Source organism: Zonotrichia leucophrys, chromosome Z (genome assembly GCF_028769735.1).
Source record: "Zonotrichia leucophrys gambelii isolate GWCS_2022_RI chromosome Z, RI_Zleu_2.0, whole genome shotgun sequence".
Taxonomy (NCBI): Eukaryota; Metazoa; Chordata; class Aves; order Passeriformes; family Passerellidae; genus Zonotrichia; species Zonotrichia leucophrys.
In genome coordinates this window covers 70,588,039-70,606,183 of record NC_088200.1, presented here as the reverse complement: position 1 = coordinate 70,606,183, position 18,145 = coordinate 70,588,039, and positions in this window count along the sequence as shown.

Here is an 18,145-nt window from a genome sequence, read left to right as displayed (position 1 = left end):
TTTGAGATTAGGAATTTCTAAAGGGGAAATAAGTAGAAAGGTGAAGTTGCATTTAATCAGATATGGTCAGGTGGATCTCATCTGAAACAAGACAATAAGAGCAATTCTGTAATTCATGCAGGGAAAGAGGTTTGGGAAGGAAGAAGCTGGCTGCAAATGTCAAGAACTTTCCAGAAAGCTGAATAGAGAGCAGCAGAGCAGCTTTGTCTGTGTTCAGGAAACATCAGGGATGGAACATGTCCCTGATTTGGATTTAAAGAAGCTGGGAAGTCACCCGGTTTAGATTCTCTTACACTTCCTGTAACAATGTAGATACAGAGGCAATAAGTTTGCATCAGGTAATTATTAACACAGAGATAGAGCTTATGCAGGTGAGATTTATGTTTGGATAACTAAATTTAGGATGACCCAACCTACACACCAGTACACAGAAAAGGACAAGGACACAGCTCAGCTGCTCCCATGCACTTGTGTTCTTTGACTCATTGAGATGGAGGCAGTTTTGATGTCAGAGCATCCCTCTGCTAAGAAATTCCTGGGCACAGGAGAGTCCCATTAAATGGTACAAGCTCAGGCACATTTGGGAAGGAATGAAATTTTAATTTCATGAACAAAACCTGTGCAACTTGTCCATTCTGGACAGAATATAAAGCCTTGGTCTATTTTATTTATTGGTAGAGGTAGAACAAGTAAAACCCACTAAGAGAGAATTAATGTTCTCTAAGAGCTGGGTATAATGAACCCAGCTTTCCTAAGGAGAGAGCTACTGTTGGTGATTGATTTTCTTGTCTACACAGTTGCTAAGAGCTGTTGAAGTTTTACTCTTGGGCTGTGCAATTATAAAGTCTCCTTTTCTCTCTTTTCCAGCATTGCATGAGCTCAGCTTTCTTCACATCCAAGGTATTTGCAGCCCGTCTCCTCTCATCTCCATCCTATTTATGTAAATAATAAAAAACATAATAACATTGAAGACCTCTATTATCTGTAAAATTGGGAAGAATCAGAAGTTATTATTGAAGGGGAGATGCTGATAAACAGACAGTGATTAACAATTATGAAGAAAGTAACCCAAATATAAAAAGCAGAAATAAGAAAGTAGGGGAGAATATGGTATATGTTTTTCCTTTGACAATGTAATAACAGTATAATCTCTGCTTGTCACCTCTCTGAAATCCATGTTGCTAAACTTATTTCACAATTGCAATTTTTTGTTTGCAAGTTATTATAGTTTCCAAATACCTCTAGTCTAATTTGAGATCCTTAAGTCATTTCAACAGTAATAGAGTCTTGAATATTTCTGAAAAACAGCCACAAGAATAATGTAAAAAAACCAGTGAGGATGAACACCACTGTTAAAACCCATTAATGTGAATTTATTTATATGCTAACTAACCATCCTTTGTATAAGGATATTTTTAAGTACCTTTCAGGCTACTTTTCATTCAGTTTTGCCAGTTAGTCTGGAATACACAATGATTTGACTTCAGCTGATTTCTATTAATTTTTAAACATACACACATCTATATATATGAGAATGTACCCTTCTGACTTTGCAGAGAGGACAAAAAGAGTTAAGGTATGTATTTTTCCTAATGTTTTTCATGGGCTCTCCAAAAAGTTACTTTTATTTTAAGCATTAATAGACAACACTTTTAGAATAACATATTATACATCCTTTTCCAAGAAACTAATTTTTTTTTTTCTTTCTGTTTATTAAGTTGTTCTTAGGGTCATTATTACTTTACATACTTCATATTAAGACTCGATAAGCATGAAGGTAGGGCAGAAATAATGACATTTTTGTGCACTGACAGATTTTATTTGTTCATGCAAGCACACTGATGGCATGAAGGCCTGTGGATCTTCAAAACCACTCAGTTTTAAAGGTTTGTTTTTTGTTTTTTTTTTCATTTAAGGTCCTCTTTCAGGACTTTGGTGTTAAAAGTCCTGTCCCTGAGACAGGAACCTCAAATCAATACCCAGGCATGTTCCATGGATGCGCTCTCAGATGGTGAGATCCCCTGGGCAAGCATAACTTGAAGGTGCCAAAAAAATGAAATGGAAGAGCTGGCATGGCAGGCTGGGCTCATCACAGTGCAAAGTGCATTTGGAGTGCAGTGCAGCTCTTTCCTAATCTCCACTTTGATGCTTTCCCACCAAGAGCTTCAGAAAAGGGTTCCTCTTTGCTCAAGTGTGTTGTCCTAATATTGAAAGGGTGGTGGGACAGAAATATGTTGTAGTTTAAACCACAGGGAATAGTGTAATGTTTTACTAAGCGTTATTATTGCAATTCATTATTATTTACAGAAATTTCAGCTCTTGCTTCAAGATCTGAATAGTCACACCTTCTTTCAGAAGTGCTGCAAAAGGCCAGTTTTGGTGAAAAATGTGCCTGCACTTTTCCATAGGGCTGCAAAATTCGACAGGAAGAACAGTTAAAGTGAGCAAGCTTCATTAAATACAGAGGCTGACACTGCAGTCAAATGGCTGCATTTAGTGGCAAATTGTGCCTTGATTTTCCTCCTTCTCATGCTTGTTGCAGACACAAAAGGAGATCTTGTTCTGGCAGAGTTTCTATCTGTGAGACTCATTAATCCTCTTTCTTACCCCTAAGAAATAATAGATTAGACTTACCTCTTTCAGAGGCAATCAGAATTTAATATATGTTATTTTTTCCACCTTTTGTTTTTAAATTCTTTTTTTGTATCACCTGGGATCTTTGTTGGACCTCTCTGCTTGTTTCTCATTCAAGGAGTGTAGAGGACTTTGTGGAGACTGCAGCTCTTTAAACTTGTGTAGGTCAGGACCTTTAGGATTAATAAGGGGATTTAAGGTCTACACTCTAACTGTGATTATATCTTCCATTTCATTGTACTACATGAATGAAACATCATGACAGACAGGCTGTAAACTTGCCTCTGTATTTAATATTCTGTGTTTTGTGGAGCTAGCTCTGAGATAAACCTGAACTGTGACCAGAGTTGCCAAGCTGAGAGCAAAGATGTGAGAAGAATTCTCATGTTCTCTAACCCTGAGAAAGACTTCATCATTCTCAAAGCTCTTGATGTGAGCTGTCAAGGAGTGGATGACATAAAATAGAATATTATTTACATAAAATGCAAAATTTTAGAAATGTGATCTGTGCAAGAAAGCAGGTGCCTGAATCCACAAAAGCATCAGGTTCAGTTTCCACGTGCATGAAATACATGAAGTCAGCAGTAAATGTGCTAAATATTCAGTATAGTAATAAAATTCTAAAAGGTACTAGAAGGAAATCTTCCAATTCTTTATAAATGTTACATTACAGTAAAGTATTTTCATCATCATCATGATGTTTTCGTCTTCTTTTCTTCTTCCTCTTATTCTCATCATATCATCATCATCATCAAATCTGGGTAACACACAGATCATGAATAAAACTGGACTTAAATGCAAGAAAATATTTTGTTTTCAGTAGCAAAAAGGGAATGGAAAACAAAAATGAAGAGAATGCTCAATCTTTTTAATGAATGAACTGGAATGAATTCCTGTAAATGTAAGAAAAGTGACTAACTACTCTATAAAATAATCCTGTTAAAGTACAGCGCCATCATAGCTGAATGCATCTTTAAAACTGTTTTGTAGATACACAGAATCCAATAATCAAAATTAGTCTAATTCCTTCAGTTTCAACTCTTCTAAAAAATAAGTATTTATTGTATTTGAAACTTTCTTTTTTAGAGTTTTAATTTTTTTTTACATTTCAATTTTTGAAACATAACTTACTTAAAGTGAAGGCACTCTCTAAACCAAATATCTGATAAATTTATCATTTCATGAAAAAAAAAACATAGCAAAGTTAAAACTCATCATTATTTTGAAAAGAAAAACTGTAGGAAAAATGTAGAGACTTATACATATTTTGATAATCCTTTGACAATTTCACACTTAGTAGTACATGCATCAAAACCTTTGCTTTTTGCAAGTTTTGTTCTGAAGGACAGAACTTTCAAACCCCTTACCTTTCTGTCTGTCCACTTTGCAAATCTTTTGAGTATTTGAGCATCTGATAACTGAGGATATAATGGTGGGACAGCCCGCACCACATGTGGTCTGCAGGTGGCACAGGCTGGGATTGGTGCTCTCCAGCTCTTGGAAAGAAATCCACTCATTGCTCAAATCAGTTTTAAGAAGTCTTGATTGTTCACAATCTACTCTATTTTGATTTCACTTTCAGAGACAATAATCATATCAGTGATTACAGTAGTGTAAAGTGCTATAAATTGATTATAGACACACACACACATACACACAGAGACATATTTTATATGTATATATAAATAATATTATATATACACATATAAAATTTAGTGAAAAAATATCTATAAATTCTAATCTGTTATGTTGGTCTGAGTTTTTAAAAAACAGCCTTTTTACCACTCATAATGACATCTTACAAAATTAGCAGTTTAATTTTATGCTAACAAAATGAAATATGTTAATTTCTTCACACAGCATAGCATTTTACTCCAGAAATGTTTGTTTAAAGTGTTATTTCCTTTTCTCTTCACAACAGCTACAATTGTTTGCCATGTAAAGTTAAATCTGTTATCACAGAAAATAATTTCTTTAAATGATTTTACAGTCTATTACATTTCTTCTTAAAAGACAAGACAGTCTTTGTTTCTTTCCTTGAAACTGAAAATTATTTTACAAAGGAAATTATTTGTTGGTATTTAATAAAGAAGTTGAAACTTGGATCAGAAACAAAGAAATCTGATTTGGCTTCAGAACTCTTAATTCCAGTTTTGGCAGCACTTAAAATGTGAAGGAATGGGGGGAAAAAACCCAAAACCTAGAAAAAGAAATAATTTCTTATTGTGTCTTCATCATAGTAAATGATTCCCTACCACAGAGAGTGTTTTGAAATATTATATTCCTGAGACTGGGGACTTATCTGTGTTTTGAAGCACATTTTCTTCATATTAATCTAGTCTAAAATATTAAAACATTCTCAGATATACAGTTATTTTGTTTAGAATTAATAGTAAATACAGTGTAGTTTCATCTGGCCCTACCAGTTTTGTCTTTTTTTTTCAGTAATAGGACAATTTATGAGCACTGTAGTTAATATTTTTGATTTTTGTTTCAGTAAAAGTATTCTAGAACCAATCTCTACTTTTAAGTCTTTCTGTTAGAAGTACAGCTTGGTAGCACTAACAAAATAAAGAGTTGACTTTTTTTTTTAAACTATTGTGATAAACCTCGGAAATAGGAGATTATATTGGGAGGTAAGTAAAAATTCACTCTCTCTAGCAGGGTGCACAGAGTTTGCCTCGCTCCTTTTGCATGACATTTAGCTGATTTACCTGGTGGTGTTAGCAAATTCTTTTACTGAAGTTCTTATTAATAATCTGGGTGAGTTTATTGAAGATTTATTCCTCTAAGGCATAATAATGAAAGCTGTGATGAAGGCTCTTTTAAGATCAAGATGCTGTGAGGGACCTCTCAATATTGTGATTACAGGAGCTCACTCTAATTGTAACAAGAAATCAATTATTTTAATTTTTTTTACCATGGTTCTGATGTAAGAGATGAAGTTCACCTGAACATAGGCAATTTCTTCCCTGTACGTCCCAAATCCCTAAGAAGTTATTGATCTGAAACCTGACGTTGAAGTAAACTTAACAGTGCAACAAAAACTAAATACACTTCCAGTAATTGAGAAGTTCTTCAACTGAAACATTTTATTGTGATTCATAGATCTTACAACTACAAGATATCAAAATTAACTCTTGTACAAAACAAGAGGCCTTTGCATTTTTCCAAACTGAAATAAAGTATTAGCTTTAGAAAGAAAAGACAAATTCAATACGTATTCAAAAATATTCAACAACCCAGAATGCTCCACAGTTCAGGTGTTCTGTTAAAATGGTAGAATTTGCTGTTAAAATGCATAAAATGCAAAATCTATTTCCAATCCATGTTATGTGCCTTCAACTTCTTGTCATCTGGTATTTTTGTACTTAGAAGTGCATCATGGGCTTATGTTTTTCCCAGATATTTTTCTGAAAAAAGATTAAAAATTTACTACCCAGTTGTTTTTAACGTTTTCACATTAAATAAAACTCATTGGAAGTAATTTATCAGTTGAGGTTAAATGCTGAGACCTACCCTAGAAATGGTAGAGATGTTGAGATCTACCCCAGACAAATTTTTATGTAAATTTTAGGTGATCAGAAAGACTTTTTAAAAAATATTTTTTGACTTGGGGAAAGAATAAGTTTTGACTTTTCTAAGTCATTTGTCTTTCACATATAATTATATCTTCAATTAATTTGCCAAAATCCTTTCATCCAACACTTGTTTTGATTGGCATTTGCCCTAAAAAGTTCTTTATATTGTTTAAAATTTTGCAAAAAATCAAAACACCAGTTTAAATATATTATCCCATCTTTCCCCCTTTGCTAATAACAAGTCATGTATATCATAAATCAAATAAATTTATTTCTGAATTGTGGATCTAGTTCTCTCTTGTAATTTCAGGTGCACTCTTCAAAGTTATTTTCACCTGCTTGAGAGAAGAGGCAACCATATTCTTGCTTTTAGCACATCTTTAAATCAGGATATGCAAAAAAAAAGATTTAAAAAAGTAGTTTTGAGGCTGCCTCTACTACTCCAGAATTTATTTTTTAATGGGAGCTTAGCAGAGTGATTCAGATGGGTATATTCTCTAAAAAAAGGCATTATAGATCTTTTCTCTTTCAGGTCTTCTTGCATAAAAAGCAAAATAAGCTGAAAACAAGGTGAAAGTACTTAGCACCACATCAGACTGAGTGGAATTGGTTGAAATATGCTGAGAAACCAGAAAAGAGGTCTGTAAAATATTCTTCAGTACATAACAAAGTCTGCAGTGCCATGACAATCACAGGCCCACTATCTCAGGAAAATATCAGTGTAAAATGAGTAGGTAAAAAAAGGTCATTTATGGCTGGGTTTGAAACAAATGTGTGCAAGAGAAATCCTTTTTTTTTTGTCTGGACTTGGGGAAAAAACAAATCTCCAAGCACAGACTATGCCTCTTTATTCACCTCAGAGCTCAAATTTTATTTCAATTAATTGCTCAGGAGAAGAAAGGAATGAGGGGGGAAAATAAAACTAAAATTACTTTTCAGGATCACTGCCTAGTGGTAGTGTAACCTTCCAGACCACTGAGAATAAATGTCACAGAAAAAAAAAACTGTGGCAAATGTTATTGCGACCTGTGTCAAAACTCCAAATATTGTACTGTATGATGTTCAGATACTCCCCATAATCAGGAAAGAGACTGATGACATAAAGAAGGCCAAGAAAATCTGTGAAAATCTGGTTTTTTAAAAGTATATGTCCTGAATCTTTTTGACTGAGGTAAGCTGTTCTCAACCAAAATGTTTGCTTGCCTTACAATTTGAGAGACTGAGAGGCAGCAGATTAATATATAAATAAATCAATCTTTCTTATTTTGAAAATAATTGTGTGTTATTTTTGTTCAGACAAGGGCTTCCATTTCTCCAGTCATATACTGACAGAAACATTGAAATAATGGCTCTAATGGTAACAGTTTTTCATAATCTTTACTTTACAAATCTTTGTGTTCTGGTGTTAGAAAAGACTTTGGTGCTTACTTCCAGGAGGATCACAAAAGAAAAAATAAACCATAAAAGAAACAGAAAAAAACTTAAATCCCAAATCCCAAACCACCCGACCAACTGACTGACCAAAAAAAAAACCAAAAAAACAAAAACCCCAAAACCAGAAAACCAAACAGAAAAATTTAGTTCTTGATAAAAAGGGTATTTTTTCCTTCCAAGGAAATGACTCCTTTCATTTGTTTTACTTGTTAAACTTCTTAAATGAAAGATTAAAAGTGATTTGAGTGAACTGGTTAAATCATAGGTGTTTTGGCACCTAATGAAGTGCTGTTCACATTATCTTTGTTTGGATAATTTCTCTGTTATCTGTGAGGAAACTATAAATGACCACCTAAAAGACAACAGTCCATAAGCCATAAAGAAAATTTCTGCAGACAGTAGAAGGAAACAATCCTGGAATAATTTAATTTAAGGTAGGGATTTTTGTTTTTTGGGTTTTTTGTGGCTGTTTTGTGCGGGTTTTTTTCCATGAATAGGACAACAAACAAAGCAAACTAACTTTTTCACCCCAAAAACTGTGTAGTAAAGGTTCCTGCATCCCATCACATCATAAACGACAGAAGTTTAACAATCATTCTGTGTGATTTTTGTTGCAGAGCTAGCTTTATCTTTTTTCCTAGTAAGTGTTTGATAATTTCCTGGCAAAGAGTGGGTACATTTTTCATTATTTTTAAATTTTCATATAAATTAATACAGATTCTTTACCTGTTCCCTTTTAAGGACCACCTGGACTGTATCTGATTAAATTGTCAGGCATATAATTCTTACAGACTGCCCTAATTATACATCTAAATTTACATCAAATCTTTTATGAGCATCACTCTATTATGCTGCTACCATATTGATAGACTTATTACAGCTTAACCTTGGCCTACATTACTAGCTGAAGATTTTATTCCAATAAATAACTCAAATGATTCTGTCACATCCATACCATTATTTTTGTAAGCTCATTATCAATATGAGTAACAGCTTACATACTATAGCTGTAACTGGTCCTTATTATATTGCTGTCAAAAAAGCATATTTTTAACAGGTAGTTTTCTTAATATCAGGTTAATTGATTTCTTAAGCTTTTCCTCTGAAAACTAAAGGCAAATCTTTAGAAATAGAATTAAGGGTGCTCTCTCCATATAAGGAAGTGGTTTCTGCCTAAACTTCAGACTTTTTTTTAGGAAACTGAGGAAACCAGAGCCTTTTACTTGTATTAAAGGTAGAAATAAATACCCACAGTATTTTACAAGTTCCTTGTCACAGATGAGCAGGAGAAAAATTCATGGTATTACCTATAGTCTTGCTTTTTGAAGAAATACAATGAAAATTTATTGTCACAGGCCTTCGAGTCTTTGTGTTAACACAGGAAAAGATCCCTTATTGGTAGGGAAAAATATTTATCTCTGCTACACCCTTAAAGCATTTCCTTTATGAAGAAAGGAAAGAAGAAGAAACAGAGCCAGAAACAAATCCCCCATCTGAAATACATGGATTTGTTAAATGCAGAGGAGGGTCTAACTTCACTGGATAACTTCAGCAAAGTTAACTCAAACATTTTGTAAAGAGTTATTTGAAATAAACACTGGTTCAGTATAAGCTCCATTTTTAACTCTCAATAAAAAAGAAATTTCCTGTCATGACATCTCCCGTAAGTTAGGCAATGGTGATTCATTGGCTTCTTCATTAAAATACTGGAGAAAACTGACCTTGCTTTTGTTTTTCTACAGCACTGCTACCAGTTTCCATCCTTAATTTTATTAACTTTTTCTAGCTGAGGGGTTTTTTGTTCATTCAGGATATTGTAACCTCCATTTTGATTTCCCCAGTATTTTTATTGATGCTATTCCTGCACAGTAAATGTTACATTCTTTTTATCAAAGTTCACAAAGATTAGATTTACAGCACTGCGTCTAGGGAAAAAAATATCACATTAGTCTAGTATCATTTAGCTTTAGAAAACTCCTGTCTTATAAAGTGGCATTTCATACCTGATGCAGCATGAAATGAATTTTAATAGTTCCCCTAGTGACATTAGTCAAAAGTAATTGTTGAGGAATAAGACAATTTTAGTTGAGTGGAAATCTGCATGAACTGTAACATAGTTAATTTTTTTTTTTATTATTATCTATGAAAAAATAAATCACTGGATGTGTCCTATTTGTGGTACAAGCTTCTTTCACTTAAATCCTGGGCCAGTTTGGGGTTAATTGTGTTGAGTTGTATTCTAGTAGAGTCAATCCCTTAATTCCTCCATCTCTGTTTCCTAGCTGCTGTTTGACCACATCCAGTTGTTGACTGCTGTTGAAACTGCACAATGGAATCCCAGAATTTACATAAAGTTTGTTAACCCATGTAGGGATACTGGAATGTTACTGTCTGTGGTCCACAAAGTGCTAATATGAAACAGCTTAAATAATAGTCAGTGGCCTCCTAGCCACTTTTATTTATTTCCAGGCCACATTTTTATATTTCCATGCACTTTTTTTTGAAATCTAGCATTCTAAACTGCAAATGTTCTATAATGGAGTGGAATTAAGTGGCTGTCAAAAGCTTTCCCCCTCTACCTCAGATTACACGTTTGATATCAGCCTGGGCAAATTTTGCTGCTCTCTGCCTTAGCAGTTCAAAAATTACATGAAGTTGAAAACTGCATTACTTAGACAACACATTTAAAATATATATCCCACTACATGAAATCCAGTTTAAAAAAAAAAAAAAAAAAAAAAAAGGAAAAAAAGGGGAAAAAAAAGGAAAATAAAGAAAAAAAAAGAAAAAAGGATTAAATACATCAGTTGAAACGCAACCATGAGAGAGAATGCAATTTTTGCTAGGCTACAATGGAGTATGAGAAAGCAAAGAATGAAGGAACAAAACCATGACAAAATTCAGCTTGGATGAAGATGGATCTGCTGTTGGATCCTCAGCCATGCAGTTTCTAGATATGCCTGATGTCACAATACCTTGCCACCACAAAGGGTTGAGAGGGTTTCTTGAAGCAGAACATGCAGCAAAGAAAATGCATCCTAATTTTTTCCAGATTCATCATTTCTGGGGAACTGCTATGGATTCGCATCTCTTTGTGGAGTGTATGAAGGACCATTCACTGTTTTTGTTTCACTCTATTTGACTGTGGGGAACCTATGTGAGTGCAGTATAACAGACAGAATTATAAAATCACAGAAATTAGAGATTCCTGTGGCACAGATTCATGGGATACAAATTTCCTTTTTTTTTTACTAAGGGAATCTTCCTTAAGATTTACATGAATTCCACATGTTGAGATGTTTGCCTTGCTTCATAAGCTGAGATTGCAGTGTAACAGAATGCTCAGTCACCTTTTCAAATGCAGGCAGGGTGTTTTTCATTATGTATTGAAATGTACAAGCAAATAGGACTAATTTTATAGATACTTGTCTGTGTTTGAGGAACATGACTTCTGAATTTTGTTGTTTAAACACCAACAAACCAGAACAATAAAACAAGCTACTAAAAAGCATAATTTGCCTCCAAATTCCTTCATTAGAATAAATAAGTAGTAGTAGTAGTAGTTTAAAGGATATATAATTATTGCAGGAAAACATTTCTTTTTAACCTTGACAGAAGACACTTTTCATGCAAAAGGAAACTTTACTATCAATCAGAATCTGGATGACTGAGAACTTGTTTTGATTAGTTCCAGAATATGCTCTTAAATGCATGTATGAATGTAACTTAAGGCTTTATTTAAAGTTGACTAAACAAATAGCATTGGACCTATTATAGTGAGGTTTAGGCAAAGCATTAATGTCTTCTGCCTTTAAATTTGAAAATCTGATTATCTTTTCCTACTTCCAGACAATTCTCAATCTGTCACCTTTTGTTTGTACTTGCCTTTTTTTTTTTTTTAAGAGTAATTGAGAGAAAAAAAAATCTGTTATTCTGTGAAAATTCTAGAAGCATACATAATAAACATTTTGCCTAATGGACTGATAAATTAGACTTACATTTTGCTCACCATTATTTGGTATCTTTACTGGGTATTATGAAAAGAATCTTTAAAACATTTTCAAAGGTTTTCCTGTGGCTTCTCCTGTCCAATTTTATCCCACCATTAGGATGTAACATTATTCAAATATTTTCTGCTGAAATAACTTTAAAAAAAGCTTGAAAAAGACACAACACGTGTAAATGATTTTATTTTATAGTGCCTCTGATTTCTCCTGCTGCGCTTTTCAGCCACATCCAGAACATCTCTGAAACATTAATTCTGTTTGATCTCAGAGGTAGTTTCAGAGAATCACAGAAGCATTTAGGTTAGAAAAGACCTCTGAAATTATCAAGCTCAATGCTTATCACCCTCATGTCAACTAGACCATGGCACTGTATTTCCAGTAATTTTTTGAACTTTGACTTGGACTTTCCAGAGTAATTTCTTCTGGTTCTGTAATTTTGTCTGGTTCTATCACCTTTCTTTCTTTCTTTCTCCATCCTTTATAGTGGAATGTTTACTAACCCTGTTTAACCTTCTGTCTGTTCTACTGCACGTGTACCTGATTGTTTTTTACCTAAGAGGGAGGAAAATAAAGGTGCAGTCTTGCCTCTAGCTGGTTGTACTTTTCTCAGGATGCTCATGAATTCTTAATTAAATTGGGAAACAGATCAAAAGCACAAGTTGTTTACGACTCTGCACTTAATTTCTAAAAATTAGGAGTCTCCTGCAAAATTAGTGAAATTTAATATGAACAGGACATAAATTGTGCAAAGGTCACTAAATATTTTAAGATGCGTTCTGTAGTTTTACTGCTTCCAACTGTATCTTTAGGTCTGTGCTTGGTTTTTCTTCTGTCTTTTGTATGGTTACTGTTTTTGATACAGAAAATAGCCAGTGCACATGCATAATCCCCTGTATATAAGTTCTCAATAAAAATTTAAATCAGAAACATTTGTTTAATGCACTTAAATATCAAACCTTAAAAAAGAAAAAAAAAAAAAAAACCACAAAAACCGACATACACACAAAGAACCTTAAAGCTCTTTGCTTTAAAAAGAAATTGAACTTTGGATACTGTAGACCATAATCAAAAGCATCCATCTGCAAGACCAACTTGAGGATTTTAGTTATAATTTACAGGTCATTGGCTCCTTCATTACAGGCAGCCCTTGGCAAAAGCAGTTTCTGGTACAAAGGCACCTACAGTAAGTAACCAAAATGCAGCAGTTCCCCTCTGACTGCAGGGTTGGAATATGCACTTAATAAACATTTACGTTCCAACTTGATCTTGCTAAAGAAAAATCAGCTCCTGCTGGGAAAAGGAAGTGAAGGAAAGGACAAATAAAACCAGGCAAGGGCCTCGGTGCATTTCAAAGAACCATATTTTGCAACATTAAGCTTTAGTGTCACTGGAGACCCATACTGTTTTTACGAGCAGAATACTTTTTTGGAACTCCAAATGTATGGAATGGGAAAATTTTCACGGCACCTGATTTCTGAGAGAGTAAGATAAGCAATGTACTTCATGCTCAGTAATTACTTGCATTGATGTCATTCTTTTTACAGTTTCACTGAAAATTCTGAGTATTTTTAGACTTTTTGTTTTCACTGAAAATTCTGAGTATTTTTAGACTTTTTTGCACCTAGCAAATTCTGCAACTTAAGGCAGGATAAAAATAAATGCAAATTACTGCACATTGGAGAGAATATTTTTTGCAGCTTGAAAACAACTTCACCTGCATATGCTCTGTTCCACAGCTTCAGGAGGTAACAGATGTGAAAGGCAAGCAAAGCCACAGTCCTGGTGAGGATGCTCTGTGAAAGGAATGCAATTCTACATCATCCAAAAAAAATCCCCCTGTATTATTCAGCACATTCCAGAGGTCACAGTATTTATACTTCCACTGTGGGAATTAAATTTTAGACAGCAACCCGAGTTTAAGGAATTTGTAACTCTCAGTCTTCATTCTCTATCAAATTTTCTCTTTTTGCATGTGCATGTGAAGATCATGTATAAAAATTTGGTTTAATTTTCCTATATATTTCTTTTAACTAGATCACTGTGAGTTGGGCATATCTGATATTCTATCACATAAACTTTACAAACAAGAAGAAAAGTTCTGTGACTCACACAGATGTGTCTACAATACTTCATGTTTATGGAGTGTCAGACATGGTCACAGGATGGGACATAAATGATGAGATTTTTAGTCTCCTTTACTTCAGGACTCTTCTTAATTATTAGTGAAATAGTACACGAATGTCTACTAATACGATCTTTTTACCTCAGTTTTTCCTACATAGACAGAAATCACCACTTTACCTTACATTTAGAAAGAAACTTCAGAATGTGATTATTATGCAGAATACAAATTCCATTTTTTTAAGATGTTAGATTGTTTTCTTCTAAAATTTACAAGTTCCATTGAAATTAAAATAGGAACCAAACTGTGAGCAAGTCCTTCAAAAACTAAAAACTAAAAACTAAAACATTCAGCTCCCAAAATATTCTTGTATTCCAGACTCTGTTCCAACAAATATGTAGGATTTTTTTAACATCCTTTATCCCATGCTGCATAAAACACACCTAAAAAGTGCATTCAAAATACTCAATTTCATCTTCATGGCTAGAATTCATTTGAGAGAGATTCAGATTTTAAGTAAAGTCATAAACTGAAAGAAAGATATTTTGAAACCTTAATATCTGTTTGTGACACATCACAGGATATAAAAATAGAAAATCTGCACCAAGGATCTTACATATGGTTAAGTTTGCTTCTTGAATTCACTACTCTAGCGTTAAAAGTATTCCACTCATTCTGTGCCTCAGTGTATTCACCTCATTCTTATAAATCTGTTCCTGTGCTGACTTTGCACTTTAAATTAAAGGTATTGACAAGTTTTTAAGACTTTTTTCTTTCTGTAAGCATTGCACCTGTCTCTACTCAGCCTCTGGATGCCTCTGAAATGCAATTTTTCTTTTTTTCTTTTTTTTTTTTTCTTTTTTTTTTTTTAATTGTAACATCCATATCTATATATATCCACTTTGGGACAGTGTTTTAAATAAAGAGTTTCTTGTGATGTCTGGCTTCAAGAGGTGAAGGAAGGAGGTGATCACCCAAGGTTTGCCCCTCACCTTGTCATCTGACTGCCCCCTAGAAAATCTGTTTGCATGGCCAATTACCTAAACTTTCCTATTTTTATCACCTCAAGGCACGCAGCAGATACTGTCAGTGTTGTACTGTAAGTCACTCATGACACAGAATTAATTCTTTCAGATTCTTTGCCCTGAAAAGGGAAAGTGGTAAGGATCAGGTGAGGCCTAAGTTAAGCATTATTCGATGCAGACAGTGGTAGATAATGTGCACTAGCTGAGGGTAAATTTTTCAGTCAAGACCCCCTGGTAGCGTCAGGTTTTTCAGACAATCAAGAACACTTTGCAGCTTCAGAATTTTAGTCAAGACCACTTTTTCTGTTCAGACCTGACCCTCTGCTCCAGCCAGCGTGGCTGCGGGGCAGTGGATTCCCTGAGTGTAAAAGCTGGGGCCTTTGAGCACCCATCCCCACCCTGCCAGTCAGGGTTGTGAATGCCTCCAGCCAAACAGATTTCCTTTTGGTTGAGAAACTAACTAAAAACCTACCAGGAAGCATGAGAATTGAAAATATTAAAGCTGTTATTTTGGGAGGAAACAGGATGAGGGGTTCTGGGTTAGCCAAGGGCAAGGCGAAGCAGGGCCTAGTGGCAGGCTGCCCTGCCTGCCCAGCAGGAGGCCAGAAATTTGTCCTATTTAGGAAAACTTCACCTTCTCCCATCTGCTTCAGCTGATCTAATTCCTGGTGTGAGCTGGCTTGAGGGAATAAGGCTTTTTGGAAGGTGAGACCTACGCTTAGTGAAAGTAGGGGACCAGTGGCCCCCTGAGAGTGTCTTCATGAAATGTGGTTGTGCTCAGGTGGGATTGGTCTCTTTCTCCAGGCAGCACTGACAGAACCAGAGGACCCAGAATTAAGCTACAACAAGGGAAATACAGGTTGGATATCAGGAAAAAGTTTTTCACAGAAAGAGTGATAAAGTTCTGGAATGGCTGCCCGAGGAGGTGGTGGAGTCCCCATCCCTGGGTGTGTTTAACAAAGCCTGGATGTGGCACTGGGTGCCAGGGCTCAGTTGAGGGGTTGGGGCTGGGTTGGACTCCATGACCTTGAAGGTTTCTTTCAACCTGGTGACTCTGTGAATTCTGCTAATTCTTTTCTGCCTGGTTCTAAGTAACCCCTATGTATGCATAGAAAGGGCAACATGGCAGGCTTTAATTTTCTTTTATGAGTTCAGGAATTTTTGTACATTTTGTACATATTTTGTACATTTTATACATATTTTGACCTTTCCTTAAGGATAAGCAACTAGACAACCAAAAGAAAGCAACAACACAAAAAGACCCCAAACCCAAAAACAAACAAACAAACAAACAAACAAACAAACAAACAAACAAACCCCAAGCCATCAAATAAAGAGAAAAAACCCAAACCAACCAAAAAATCCCAATCCAAACCTAAACAAATAAGCAAAGACCCCTAGACTTATTTCTTGGCAAAGGTGCTGTTCTCTGGGATGATCTTCAGCTGATTAAGCAGCAAAGATGAGGTTACCATACCAATGGAACAAGTTTTTGGGCTACAGAATATATTATTCATATTTTTGTCAGCATCAATTGCGGTGTTCCTCACCTAACTACATGATAAACCTCAAGCTGTGTAATTAAACCTTAATGGTTGGTTTGGTTTTTTTTTGTAGATGCCAGCCAACTTAGTCATAAGAGAAATATCTCTAAACTTCACAGCCTGCAGACATTCCTACTTTCCAGAGCTTATATTTTCCACTCTTCCAAAATGAAGAAAATCAATAGTACTCAAAAAGAGCAGGGTTCTTAATTGATTTGAGTTCCAAAACTTCTCACAGCCTTTCTGGAAGCTTCAGAAACTGAAGTATTTGGATATTAAATTATGAAATCTGGCCCAGATACAGTGTGTTTCTTGAGGGGATTTGTGCACATTTGAAAATTGGGATGCCTCAATATGAAGTACGACAGTGAAATATCCTTGTCAGTTTACAGACAAGTGTTTGGCAGAGTATGGAAGAGAATTATCCAGGAAAAACTGAGTCTTTACCTTTCCAGCTGAGCTGTTATCTATAATCCTTTCTCTATATATTTGGTATGCAACTGGGAAAAATATAATTGACAGGATTACCTGGGTTTACCCATAAAATTTGGTCTCTAAGCAAACGCATTGGATTATTTTGATAATACAACATCACAGTTTGCTTTGTCAATCTTTTGTGATTTGTGTTGGGATTGGGTTTTTTTCCTAATTATTTTCACTTTCATTTAATCTAATGCAGTTTAAAACACCATCATGAAAAAAAGTTCACCTTCTAAAAAGTTCATCTTTAAAAACCCTTTAAGTTTTGTTCTGTCAGATTATGAGTTTTACTTCAAGGTTCTGGCTTAAATAGGTTGTTACAGATGAAGAACTGGAGAGCATAAAAAATCTAACTATAGAACTGACAACCACTTTCATAGATTGAATGCCTCTGATTAAAGATAACCAGAGGTCATAGATCAAATATGATTTGCTACATTATGTGATTCAGAATGAAGTTTGACTTTGTTGAGGCAGAGCACCAAATAAATTTACTCCATGTCCAGGGAAATAAATAAAAACATTTTATCTACTTCCATTATGCATTATAGACATATATATGACTGACATACAAAAAAAACCAACAAAAACCCAAACCAAACCAAAAACCCAAAGCCCCCAAAAAACCAATCCCCTCAACAAACATAAAAAGCCCCACCCCAAAGCTAAACAAGAATTAAAATCTCCACTGAGCAAACAAACAACTCCTCCCCACCCAGCACCTCCCCAACCAAACAACAAAATGAGAAAACAAACAAACAAATGAAAAACCACCAAAAAGCCCCACCCAAAAAAACCCAAAAAACCCCTCCACACATTGGGAGCAGATCTGATTCCGTAGCACAAAGAAGCACTAAAACAAAATTTCTGTTGAAAAAAGAACCACCAATCAGATGTGAACTTATATTATTTTTCTGCAAAGACCTTTTCTTCTCATTATGTAATAGAGAAATTCACAATAAGACTTTATTAGTGTTAATTCATGCAGTTTTTGAAAAAAAAATCTATGATATTTCAGCTCATATATAAAATACAGCCAAAAAAAATTAGAAAGTGTTGGTGTTTTCAGTAAATATTTAGTGTAATGCAATTATTCCCATGGTCAAATAGTCTTGTATATGTTCAATAAAAGGATTGCAAATCTTTTTATATATTCAGCTTGTACCTCAACCTAAGATTTTTGTTTGGATTTAATGATTTGTTTGGACAGCTTCTAAAGCACAGGATATGAAAGCAGATGTTACAAAGGACTAATGAGAAACACCAAAACACCTGCTGAAGATGTAACCTTCAGTGACAATGAAGGCTCTGGATGGTG